This window comes from Zosterops lateralis (assembly GCF_965231275.1).
Source record: "Zosterops lateralis genome assembly, chromosome: W".
Lineage (NCBI taxonomy): Eukaryota > Metazoa > Chordata > Aves > Passeriformes > Zosteropidae > Zosterops > Zosterops lateralis.
In genome coordinates, this window is record NC_139801.1 from 30,934,868 (window position 1) to 30,946,810 (window position 11,943).

The 11,943-nt window shown below is 43.1% G+C and overlaps 1 long non-coding RNA gene across 1 annotated transcript; it reads right to left on the minus strand.

Annotated features, from left to right (window-relative positions):
- Positions 1 to 6,002: 6,002 nt before the first annotated feature.
- Positions 6,003 to 10,886, minus strand: LOC310922273. Its single transcript, XR_014592372.1, has 2 exons — positions 10,444 to 10,886; positions 6,003 to 10,141 (listed from the first exon to the last, which is right to left on the minus strand). It is a non-coding gene; the product is annotated as an uncharacterized lncRNA (long non-coding RNA).
- Positions 10,887 to 11,943: the final 1,057 nt, after the last annotated feature.

Sequence of the window (11,943 nt, forward strand, 5' to 3'; positions counted from 1 at the left end):
ACTTCGGGTAACATCAGAAAACTCACTTTATTCTGTCACAAGATGCTAAGAAAAATGAACACATTCAACTTCCCTCACTGTTACGGGCAGTTTTTCCCCAAACTTTCTTCACATTTCCACATGTACCACAAGAGGAAGTGCAGAGTTCACCTTCCTTAAGCTCTGCCAAAGAAGAGGTAGATATAAACTGTTCGATGTAGTCATAAACTGTGATCAAAGTCAGACTAGGAGTTTAGAGTGTTTTTATACAGCACACTGGTGCTCAGGCAAAGAAAAGGAACGGGTTTCTTCTTTCAGAAAGGTATTACCTCATATTCACACTGTTGCATTGCTCTCTTCAAAGACAGCTGATGCTGCAGATCTCACCTGAAGAAGAGACACACACAGGCTGATGCCACAGGAGGGTAAAATCAAGGCAATCCTGATGGGAAGAAGCCTGCAGGCTTATCAAAGCTGTGTGAATAGGATATTTTGAAGAAATTGATAAGCCTTTCCTAGCATATCAGATATATATGTGGGAGCAGGAACAGATGAGGAAAATACACCCTTCTGACTGCACATACTGCTTTTAATGGCAGCATACTGTGATTTCTCATTAAAACGCTATCAGAAAATAGCTTCCTAAAAAAACCCTGAATCTCTTCTTCTGCAGCACACATGACAAAAAAGAGGGAAAAGCTCGCAGTACAGGAAGGTCTCCCTGGTCATTCCTTCCTTCTTTCTCTCCCCTCACCCCATCTACCTTCTCCTAGTCATCAAATCTCTTTTTAAGTTACAAAACTGAATAGTTATAATGATTATACATAAATCTTAAATCCAGCTAGCTACAGGTGGCTGCTGAAATATTATGGAACTACTGTTAACAGTAACAGTTAATATCCTATTCCAGCAGAGCAATCAAGCAGATGCTTAAGCATGTTGACTTCCAATTTGTAGCAGTTACACTTTATGCCATTGTTACCACTCATATCAAACACAGTAAATTATATATCCTTAAACATTGCTTCATAAGGATGGACACAAACTTTTGAGGATGAGGAGAAGAAAACTCTGCCTCACACTTAGCTTCTTCTTGGATAAAGTTGCTCTGTGCTGGTGTTATCTGACTCGAATCCAGGCTGCATTTGTATCCCCCTTCACAATTGGTTTCCAACATGAGGTTAAGGTGTTTGCTCAGTTCAGGTCTTCACTGCTTAATTGTTTCCTTTTAATGATTTGTTCTATTTCAATTCCAAAAAGCTAATTACAGAATAATTTTATACAGTGTTTGCTGTTCAGAACTGGTTCATAAAATAAAAAAGCCAAGTGACTAACACACACATCTTTCATGCTTTCAACCTGTGGAAACAAGTTATTAACTTCGCAATTCAAAACAAGCAGGTTTCCTTTTCTTTTCTAATATCCCTGTGGAGTCCTAAGAGGTCATCTCAGCGGTAGATAACAGTTACTTCCCTCTGTTATTGTCAACAGCTGTCACAAACACCACCCCTGGCAGACTCCAGGTGCTTGCAGCTACCAAGAGTGCCACAGCTCAGAATGGCACATGATTAGAGGGATGGAACACCTCTTCTGTCAAGAAAGGCTGAGATAATTGGGATTGTTCAGCCTGGGGCTTCAGGAGAAGGCTTCAGGGTGACCTTCAGGGCAGCCTTCCAGTACCTGAAGGGAGATTTCAAGAAGGATTGAGAGATTTGTCACATGAGCATTGTGAAAAACAAGGTTCACTTTTTGGTAAATTTTAAGAAATATGTTTAATAAAAAATTAAGAGCATTAGGAGATAAAAAAGCAAAGTACGGCTGGCTGGGTGACTTGGCACTTAGCCAAGTCGACCCCTGCTATATCAAAGACATTCTTTAAATACTCTTTTTATTGTATCAGTCTGTGAATATTCATATTTTTCCATAAACTAGTTTCCATATTTCAGGAACTGTTTTGCATGGTCCCTGCTTGGATCCGCCTTTTTAGAGCATGCGTGTTTCGTAGCTGTGTCTTCATTATCACCTCCAGCTTGGGCCTTGGTCCATACTTTCTTCAGATGGGAGATGCTGATAGTTGATATATCAGTAGCAGAGTCTTCTTTACATGTTCACTGGATGTTATCCCAACCAAACAGAGAGTTTAAGCATAATATATCAACTACTACCACTATGCCTAATTTTCTTTACTAATAGCAGAAATAAAAAACTTATATCCTATATTCTTACCACAACATTATTAATCATATAGCACACATCTTGTGAAAAGCCAATTTTATAATATACATTTATAACAGGCATATAGGGTTAAGACATAGGGAAATAGCTTTAAACTGGAAGAGAGGAGGTTGATGTTAGATATTTGGAAGAAATTCTCCCCTGTAGGGCGTTGAGGTACTGCACAAAGAAGCTGAGGCTGTCCCATCCCTGGAAATCTTCAAGGCCAGATTGGATGGGGATAGGAGCAACACGATCTAGTGGAAGGTGTTTCTGCCCACGGCAGGGAAGTTTGAATGAGATGATCTTTAAAGTACCTTCCAACCCAAACCATTCTATGACCTTTAGAGTTGAACACAATTGTTGGGGGTTAGGTTTGTTCCTTTTTTACGCTAAAGGATTTTTTCCCCATAAGTTACTAGGGGGACTAAGTGCTGAAGCTTGGAGGTGGAGATAACGCGAGTTTTGGGGCAGGTAAAGGACAGAGCTGGAGGCAGCTTCGCTCTCTTTTTTTTTTTTTTTTGGCATTTGGAAACAGAAAATGGCTGGGTTGCTGCTTGCTGCGAGAGGAGTTCACTGTCGCTGGAGGGGTCCAGTCCTGGGAGGTCTGCCATCATCTGCTTGCCTGCCCTGGAATTCTGAGCTTCTCTGTCTGCCCTGCTGGAGCTGGGCCAGCCCTGCCCTGCTGTCGCGGCTTCTTTGGCGCTGCTCTTTTTGCTACAGTGTGACCCTGCACCTGTTATAAATGCATATTATATAGTTGGCTTTTCGCAAATATTAACATGACTACTATATGTATAATTGTACTGTATTATGTTTTATTAATAGAATTTACAAAGGTAATGAAAGTATATTTTCTGATTATAATGAAGCATTAATTTAGAAGAATTAAGGACTTTAGTTAAAATAGATATTGCTGAGGTAAGGTAGCTAAGCTTCCCTTTTGCTAACAGAAGCCAAATTGAAGGAACTGATAAATCATGAGGCCTGTCAAACTAGGCTTTTGCATCCTGAATAATCAATAGACTCCATGAATACAATACAATCATAAATCAAACAGTCCTGGAAAAACAGAATTCAGTTGTCACGTAACACTAAAGGTTAAAAAGTCAAAGAGAGGAAGACTCATCTTACTTCATCATTTTGAGACCCTTCCCCATAGAAAGGACCACTGACCTATTTCAAAGAACAAACTACACATGCTTAATAGCTTTTTAGCTAATTACCATACGAAGTGAGGAATGGAATGTACCAGAGTTATGAATATGCATTTGTGTTTTGGGTATTCAATACTCCTGTACATGAAAAGACCCTGTGATCATCTGTAAATTGCGCATGTGTATTTGGGAGCTATCCCGCGTTGCCCGGCATCATAATAAACATATACTTTCTAAGTTTAAACTGTTAGAGAGTCTTTGTCCATCATAGTTGGATATTGGTATTAGATCAATATCTCTCGGATTTTAGTCGGTTGTTTCTCACCCAAGATTCCAAAGTTGTCTGGTGGTTCATGTGGGCACGAAGGGAGTGATTTTCCCTCTTGACCTCTGAAGGATTTAGGGTCTGCTGTCTGACTCTGTGTCTCTGTGTTCTGTGCTGAGCTCAGTGCTCGGTGTTCGGCGCGAGAATGATGAGGAGTCTCAAGGTCTTGGTTTTCTGTTTTCTCGCGTTGTTTATTAGTTCTTATCTTACAATTCTCTGTGTCCAGCCAAGATGTTCACAGCAGCCTGGACACGATGTGATTCCCCTGTGTCCGGCCAAGGTGTTCACAGCAGCCTGGACACGAGGTGACTCCCCTATGTCCCCTGTCCGGCCAAGGTGTTCACAGCAGCTTGGACATGAGGCGACTCCCCCTGTGATGGGAGGTCGCTACCTCTTATACAGATAACTACATACCCATTGTTTACAATTCTATGCCAACGTCTATCACCTATACTAACAGGGTCATTTCTACTCTGATCCAATCCACTGGAACTACTTTGTGCCCACGTCACTGCAGAAGATGGATGCCAAGGGAGAAGAAGAACCCAGGGTTCCACCCAGATTCCTCCATCTTGTCTCCTTGCATCTACATTCTAAAAACCCAAAACTACAAAATCTTCTGCATGGTGATAACTACACTACTCTCAGTAACACCTTTGTGACTTGCAATTCTTCTCTCTGTTATATGTTTTTTTCATGGACTAAAATCAAAGACTGTGTCTTCCTGGGCTCTGTGCCAGGCAAACCCCCCTGCACAGACCCCAGACAGACCCTCTTTTTCGGGTCCCAGGCCTCTCTACTGAGGTCTGTGACTTCCCAGGGCACCCAGAGGGATGCCCTGGACTCCAACAAATATCCTTTTTTTAATAAATCACTATCTCAGCGTACTCTTTCCATTCTAGATTAATACATACCTTCATCTGTGTTGGCTCTGACAGGTCCTTCTGTGCCCCTGCGGGTGAGCAGGCACGTAGGGGATCCCCACTGGGAATGCCCCGGCGGCGCCTGGGGAGTCCCATGCCCTCGCAGCTGGAAAGAGGGAGTCCCTTCATGGGTCACCAACTGAAATGCCGAAGAAAGAACTCCACAACTAATAATAGTTGTTAGAGCAGTATGTATTTATCTACGTCAAGATGCATGGGGAATAATTTCACTAAAGACACGTATACTCCTTCAGGGAACTTGCCCCCCTTATTATTCCCGGAGGTCTTACATATGCATGACATTCCACAGACCCTTTTCATACATATTCATTCCCGGACTCTGCCCATCCTCACTTGGTATGGTAATTACTCCACGCCCTTCTGGGCACGCTCAGTCCTTAGTGGTAGTGGTCTCCTGGCATGGTAGTGGTCTTCTGTCATTCACCTCTTCACCTTTATCTCACCCATGTGTGCTTTGGCCTTCTTGGTACGTTTTCAAGGGAACATATCAACTTAGAGTCTGTGTTCTTCTCTTTATCTGCACCCTTAGCCCTTTTATTCTGCTCTTTAGGCTAGCTCTTCTAGTTCATCTTCTGAGTATGCCGAAGGCTTCCCATTCTTGTGGTGCTTAAATATATACAAAAGGGTAACAGACACAGTGTTCAGTGTTCACTAAATGCCATCTCATATAGTCTAAAATACTACTTGGAATACATTTTAACATACAGTATATGTTCTTTAATCTACTATAAAGGATCAGCTGGGATTTCTCAAATCTATGTCTCAGAAACAGCATATAGAACATAACTTGTTACACAGAAAGAACCACATGGAAACCTAGTTGCTAAGAGAAAATTATTAAGATAAGATGTATATTGTGAAAATTCAGTAAAGCAAGACTTAGGTATTATGAGAAATCAATAATGCAAAAAGCTATGGCTTGAATCCAGCAAAATTGAGCTCCTAATCTTTGGCAAGAGGAAAGTAACCTGAAAAATAGCCAAACCTCCACTGCATCTGCCCAGAAGCAAAGATTAACCTGAGGAAGATGTTGCCCTTCCTTCCAAGACCCCAACTCACGACCACCAGGAGTGACAACTAATTAGAATACAAAGCGAGAGAAGGCGGGGAATGGGCAGGTGGGGAGGTGTGGGTTTGTGGGATTAATGTGCATTTAAACCTGGACCTTGTTTTGACCAGTTACACTCGGTTTGGAGGAGATATCCTCCCATGTGTCCCATCCGGAATAAAACATACCTGCTTGATACAGGTTAGCACGTGATCAGAGTCTTATAAACCACTTGTGTATGTATCAGTCTCAGAGGGTCCAGCCTTTGCAGAGAAGTGGCTAAAATTAATTAGCAAGACTGTTCTTCAGAGGTTGTAATAAACAAAACAGACATATTGAAAAATAAAAAAAATAAAATTTATTTTGCATAACAGCGAACTCGGAAAAGCCACAATAAAAGGACAACTCTGATCCTGGGATCGGAGCCGGGTGAACCTCGGACCGGCCTCTATCGCACCAGTCCCCTCCTGTTCACAAATTCCGCCACCAAAAGTGCAGTTTATATACAGTTTATTTTCCCTGAGACAGAGTTTCTTTGTCCACGTCTGCTCAGATCACATATTCATGTGTCTTCTTTTGGAACTTCTCCTGGATAGCCTTCCAGGCAGAGACGAAGAATTGATGAGATTTCTGAGAAGCCGATATTGAGATGCTCAGTCCTGAGCTTGGGCATCTTATCTTAGATGCATATCTAGGTGTAACCTGGCTGATCACCCTTGATTGCCCATCTCCGTGGCTGCAGCTCTTTTTCTGTTGTAAATTTTGTGGTTCCTCCTCGGAGATCCATCCTCTTACAGGTGTAAATCAGCTTTCCCGGTAGCCGCTTGTGATTTCATATTTCTATATTTCTTAATTCCTGTTATAAATGATTAAAAGCCAATCCAAAATACGAGAATTTATTTAGCATTTTTCCAAGATCAAATTAAAAGGCCACAATAAAATAGGACAACATCGATCAAATGCTGGGTGGACAGGTTAACAGCAGCAACGGTGCCATCCAACCTTGCCCAAAAATGCTGGGTCTCGGTGTACAGCTTTTATACAGTTTTTCTGTCCAGAGGCTAAGTCTATTGAAAGCCCGAATATTCATGCATTTCTTTATTCCCAAGTAAGGTTTTGAAAGGGTTTCCCCGTAAGTATGAAAGAAGTCTCAAGAGTCTTCCCGGACTCTTCCTTTGGGGTGCTGATTTTATCATCCTCTGGATCCTCCACCAAGATTGATATCAGGTCTTGAGTAGCCGTGAAGTAGAAGTCCATCCTTGATAAATGGGCCATCTCTAGTCCAGCCCTGTCGTTTCTGTTGCAAATTTTGTGGTTTCACAGCTGCACAATGGGCCTTGGAATCCCGGAGTCGCACTCGAATAGCTTTTAATAGTCCAAACTTTTAATACAATATTTATATACAAATTTATACACTACATCTATCACAGTCCCCCACCTTTTTATTTACCCATTAAATTTGTGTTTTCTTTATTAAGGTTTAAAAGAAAGTACATTAGGAATACCCTCCACCAGAATTTCCCTTTCTCAAATTGTGCCCTAAGAATCCTATATTTTCCTTATCAATACTGTTCAAAAGCACCCATTTAGCATAAAAAAAAAAATTCTTTTACTAGGAATTAACCTGGACTCCCTTCTCTTAGGTATCGCTACTGGATTTTGGCAAGCTGTTTCTGTTTCCAATTAATATAATTCAAATTGAGTGTCATTATAGGTCTAGTACCCATTTTCTTTACCCTCTGGGTAGTTGTAGTGGACTTAATTGCTGTTTGTCTTTTTAGGGCAGAAGTAATGCTTGCATCTATTCATTTGATGCTATTTCTTGGTGTGGAGCAGCTTCTCTGAGGTCAGACTAATCGTGTGGCACATGACTAGGCTCAGGACCATTAGGATTCCTCACAAATGTACTCCTCTGCCTTTGCCTGCGCCCACCAGGATGCAGCCCGTGGCAAGGAAAACCATCTTCTCGGCAGCAGGGGTATTCTTCAGGGGTCCCATAATTGGACCAAGATGCATACCTTCGCTTAATGGTGCCTCACCTTGATAACTTTATTGTATCAGTGAGACAGGATACTTTATTTGACTTTCGGCACTCGACTGCTAGGACTAGTGCTTTTGATTTCAACTTTCCTTTTATCCCCTTTTGATATATGTGAAGCCATTTTGGAGAATCTGGCTCCAATAGATCTAAGTCTGTAACAATTAATAAGATAAGGTCAGTCAGGGTTAGCTCATCTTTTACACACTTTTTACACAAACCCCTAGGCCTAAATCCTGTTACACAATGTACTGAGGCATTGAAGACTGTAGTCAAAATAGATAGTGCTGAGATAATGTAGCTAGGACTTCCCTTTTGCTAACAGAAGCCAGACTGAAGGAACTGATAAGGAACTGATAAATCATGGGAGCTGTCAAACTAGGCTTCTGCATCCTGAATAATCAATAGACCCCATGAACACAATACAATCATAAATCAAACAGTCCTGGGAAAAACAGGATTTAGCTGTCACGAACACTAAAGGTTAAAAAGTCAGAGCTGAGGAAGACAATCTTACTTCATCATTTTGGGACCCCATCCCATGAAAAAGACCACCGACCCATTTCAAAGAACAAACTACGCATGCTTGATGGCTTTTTGGGCTAATTACCATACGAAGCGGGGAATGGGAGGTATCAGAGCTATGAATATGCATTTGTAGTTTGTGTATTCAATACTCCTGTAGATAAAAGACCCTGTGATGATCTGTAAATTGCGCGTGTGTTTCTGGGAGCTATCCCGCACGCTGCCCGGCGTCGTAATAAACATACACTTTCTAACTTTAAACTGTTAGAGAGTCTTTGTCCGTCATAGTTGGATATTGGTATTAGATCAATGTCCATAGTTTTTTAATAAATCAGTACAACCCATACTTCATTACATAAACCACATTTAAAATGCACATATGGATAACATGGGCATCCTGGTATCAAACAACTTATCGTGTTTTCCTCGGTCATTTTGGTGTGCCGCTGGTATTTTATCCTCAGGTCCTCTGGGGAGTTCACTTTCCTACTCAGGTGTCTTAGACCTTCAGTCTTTTTCACTCGAGAGGTGTGTGTCCAGCCTTTCTTAGCTGTTGTTAATTGCTGTGTCTGTGATTAAAAGGACAAGGAAAGGACCTTCCCCGTGAGGAGTTAGAAGCATTTTTTTCCAGGTTTTGATTAAAACTTTGTCTCCTGGCTGGATTTTGTGTATAGCAAACCCCAAAGGGACGCTTTGAGGAATTAGCCCCTTCCTTCGTAAGTCCTGTAAATTCTTGTTTATTGCTATTAAATATGGTTGAATCTGGGCATCCTCTATTTGAGGATGCCCAACTGGCATTTTGTGGTTGTAAGGCATTCCATAAAGCATTTCAAATGGCAACAATCCTGTTACTGAATGAGGCATGGTTCTTATGCTCAAAAGAGCTAGAGGAAGGCATTTTACCCAAGACATTTTTGTTTCTATCATTAATTTGGATAGCTAGGCTTTTAGTGTCTGATTCATTCTTTCCACCTGCCCTGAAGTTTGAGGGTGCCATGGGGTGTGATACTGCCATCGGATTCCTAAGGCTTCTGCAGTTTTTTGATAATTTTGGAAGTGAAATGTGTTCCCTGATCAGAATCTGTTACGGATTTCCTCAGGAAAGGAGGGCATGATGTGTATTTAGACCTTCTTGAACTACCCTAACTGAGGCCTAACTGAGGCCTGGTTGAGGCCTGGTTGAGGCCTAGCTGGGGCCTAGTTGGGGCCCAAGGCCTATGACACAGCAAAAATCTTTTAGCTAGTTGTGGCGCAGTTAGAATTAGGTATTAAGGTGTTTGGGAAAGATAATAGGGTGTTGAAGGTCACTGAATAGAATTGTTAGCATGCAGGTGTAAGCCACCTTAAGGGTAAACTAAACAATGTATGTTTACATTCTTTCTTCTCTTGTGTGCCAATGAAAAAGTTGTTACATGTATAAACAATGTAGAATAGTATAAAAGTAGCCGCACTGCACGTAATAAACAGACTTCGTAGAATTAACCATACTGGTCGTATCTGCGTTTGTCTAGTCTAACCCTCTCTTATCAGGACCCTGTCTTCAATGGCGCCCAAAGCCAGGGACCCATCGCTTCGATGCGTTTCTTCGCTTAGATGCGTCTCGCTTTAATGCATTTGTTTGCTTGAATGCAGAAAATTCGTCTAGACGTGTTATGAGAGCTCTCTTTAATTGTGGTGATAGTTCTTGGGCAGATTCTACCTTGCATGCAGGAAAGAATCCGCATGAGTCCTAGCTTGGATGCGTTAAGAGCTCAATTAAGCCTCCTTGCTTGGAAACAAAAACAGAACCGGTTCGGAAGAGGACCGAGCTGAGATCGGACGGACCGGACGGACCGAGCGGAAGGAGCAGAGGGTTGGAGCCACGGGACCAGACTTGAAAAGCCTCAGTGCCATCTCGTGGCCGAAGGTAAGCTGCAGTGGGGAAACAGCTCAGAATCAGCACAAAGACAAAAGATGGATGCCGATCTTAGTGCGGCTGTGCGGCTTCTTTGCAGTATGCTCTCTAAGAGAGGAGAGAAATTAAAAGAAAGTGAAATAGAGCAGTTGACCCTATGGGCTCGGAAAAAAGGGAAGTTAAATAAGCCGTCTTTGCTGTTCAGTGCCGCTGAATGGAAAGAGGTTGGAAATTCGCTCTGGGAAGCGACCATTTCAGGAGGGAAAGACGGAAAAATCGCCCGCAACCTCGAGGTTGTGTGGCAAAAAGTAACTCATACCTTGCAAGTTGTAACAGCTGAGAAAAAGGCAGCTTTGGCAGCAATCGAGGCTTTAGAAGGGGCAGAACAGGCAAATCCAGAAAATCCGTCCCTTCCATCCCAAAAACCCGCCAGAGTTGCGAGATTTTTTGGCATTGGCAATCGCCCAATTCACGGCTTGAGTGCACCCATCAGCCCCACCCCGCAAGATGTTTTAGATCAAGTGACCCAGGCGGAGGACTTGTCTCCTCGGCCGCCAAGACAAACTGGGAACAAACCGGAAATAGCTTGGCCGCCCAAGTCTGTGGGCGTGGAGACAGGCAGGGACTCAGGCGGGGCTGAGGGCGGAGATGGGCAGTCCCAAGTGACGCAGCACAGGGGCGGAACGCAAGGCAGAGCGCAAGGCAGAGACCAGGGTGACGTGGCTGTGCAGGTGGAGCAGATCCAGTGTCAGCGTGCGTGGGCACAGACTGACCCAGAACAAAAGGAACACGTCATTCCTCAGCGCGCGGCGGCGTGCAGAGATGCCGGTCCCTTGGCCCCCCTCGCAGGGGAGACGCAGGCTCCACAGCGCCTGGCAACCACAGCATCCATGGCAACGACAGCAGCAATGGCTGTGCCTGCAGAGACACCAGCATGGCTGCGCAGCCCCGATCCAGCAAAATATCCTCTCCTTCCTGATTCTAATTCGGACTCAGAAACTGCAAACGATCAAGCTGCTGCTTTTGCAGTTCATGACAAACAGCGTGACACTCCCGTCCAACCTGAACAGCATTCATCTGAATTGCACCAAACCATCTCTAAATTCACTCAATTGTCACTTCACCAAAACCAACAAGAACAACAAACAGCTGCAAACATTCAAATTAAAGCCCAGAAAGACCTTCCATCTCCATCAACACCTGTCTCTACAGTCTTAATGCCAGCTTTGACATCAAATCCAATTGATGAACGCCAAGCTGCTCTCGCAAAGGCAGCACTCAAAGATGGAGATTGGGAGGCTACAAATGCTTTGTCCTGTCCTGTTTTAATTGCAAATGGACAGGCCAGATGGGAGCCTTGTGAGTGGAAAATTTTACAAAGAGCCAAAGAGACTGTCACAAAATATGGACTTAGATCAGAAGCAGCAAAAAACATCATTCAGTACCTTTACACTGCTGACCTTCTTTGCCCAGCTGACTGTTCTGGCATTGCATCATTTCTTCTCACACCATCACAGCTTCTCATTTTTGAGCGAGAATGGAAGCACCTCGCTGCAGAAGCCAGCAAACATCGACAAGTAGGTGATCCACTTTATGCAGTCCAGGCTGACATGTTAACTGGGCATGGACCATACGCTTCATCTGCTGTGCAGCTCACCTATCCTATCGAAATGCATCAATTGGCTCAGTCGTTGGCTCTCAAAGCCATGTTGCTTGTTCCAGATAAGAAGAAATCACCACTTTACTGTAAAACAGGGAGCCACTGAACCCTATGGACAATTTATAGACAGATTAGCAACTGCTTTGAAGGATGCAACAG